At 52.8% G+C, this 1599-nt stretch overlaps 1 pseudogene; it reads left to right on the top strand.

The window, feature by feature from the left end:
* Positions 1-200: 200 nt before the first annotated feature.
* Positions 201-741, top strand: LOC118650698 (annotated as a pseudogene).
* The last annotated feature ends 858 nt before the right edge of the window (positions 742-1599 follow it).

The following is a 1599-nucleotide window of genomic DNA, read 5'->3' on the forward strand; positions in this document are numbered from 1 at the left end:
ATTCAACCAACCTTGAGTTTCTAATACTGATACAATATCAGGTATGTATTTTCCTGCCTAAAAAGATGGAATCTAAACCTGAGGAAACATTGAGAAAAACCCAAATTGACAAAAATTCTAGAGAAGCAGAGAGAGAAACATCGGCATGAGAGAGACACAGCGATTGGTTGCCTCCTGCACCCCCCTGGCTGAGGCCTGGGATGGAGTCTGCAACCCAGAGGGGTACGCTGTGGAGTGAGATAGGAAGGCTGAGAGACAAAGGCAACTTCCTGACTGAAGATCAAACCCTTCAGCTGCTGCTGGGTGTCTACAGAGGCCTTGAAGCCAGTCATGCCCAGGGTTATGCCCACAGCAACCTGAGGCCCACCAACACACCACCCTGCTTGGAGATGAGGGGCAGCCGGTTTTAATGGACTCGGGTCCCATGAATCAGGCACGCATCCATGTGGAGGGCTCCCGCCAGGCTCGGGCCCTGCCGTCCCCAGGCTGAGTGCTGTGTGCTGTGATGCTCGGGGAAGGCCTTGTGGCATGGTGTTCCAGAAGGGTGACAGCGTGGCCCTGGCCGTACAGAACCAACTCTGCATCCCGCAAAGCCCCGGGTGCTCTTTAGCATGGTGGCAGCTGCTGGCCTCGGTGATGACTGACTGTGCAGCCCCAGCAGCGCCCTCATATCCCTGTCCTCCTCAGTCAGTTGGAGGCACTGCACCCCCAGCTCCAGGCCAGCACACTGTCCAGATCTGAACAAATCAGTGGCCACGCTGAGGTAGCCTCTGTGCCTTGGAAAGAGGCCCTTGTCCCTCACTGGAACCTCGGTGCTTCCTATCCAGGCCTGCGCTCTCATAGCTGGGGGCAGGGGTGGGGAGACTCAGCTCAGTCTTCTCTCTCTGCTCTGTTCTCTTACCCCTAGAGCAGCCGGACAGGGAGCCTGAGTTGGGGTGGGTGGGGGATGGGGAAAAGGAAACAGACAGAATCCAGTAAAGGATCTGAGCAGGGCTGCCAAGCTTACGTCGTGGTCTGCTTCCAAATCTGGGAGCAGGAGAATCCTATATAATAAAAGACTAATATGCAAATTGTCCCCTCCACCGTGAGTTCAACTGGAAGTTCGACCAGGGGGCAGGCTGGCCAACTGCCCACAGCTCCTCCCCCCACCCCTCCCCTGATCTGCCCACCCTACCCCTATTGCGGTGGGCCAGTCGGACCCCACCCGTGTATGAATTCATGCACCGGGCCTCTAGTGTATAAATAGAAAAATAAAGTGAAAGCAGCTTGGAAAAAGATTTAAAGCCTACCCCTGGCCAGGTGGCTCAGTTGGTTGGAGCATCATCCCATGCACCAAAAGGTTGTGGGTTTGATTTCCGGTCAGGGCACATACCTAGGCTGCAGTTTGATCCCAGATTGGGGCATGTACAGGTCTCCCAATTGATGTTTCTCACATCAACATTTCTCTCTTTGTTTCTCCCCATCTCTCTCTCCTTTTCTCTCTCTCTCTCAAAATCAATAAAAGCCTATCCTCTGGTAAAAAAAATTTTTAAAAAAAGCTTTAAAGCCTATCTGAGCTTTTGCCAAGAACATAAAGACTCAAGGTAAGAAGGAATGATA

The sequence above is a fragment of the Myotis myotis genome, unplaced genomic scaffold (genome assembly GCF_014108235.1).
Source record: "Myotis myotis isolate mMyoMyo1 unplaced genomic scaffold, mMyoMyo1.p scaffold_m19_p_3, whole genome shotgun sequence".
Taxonomy (NCBI): Eukaryota; Metazoa; Chordata; class Mammalia; order Chiroptera; family Vespertilionidae; genus Myotis; species Myotis myotis.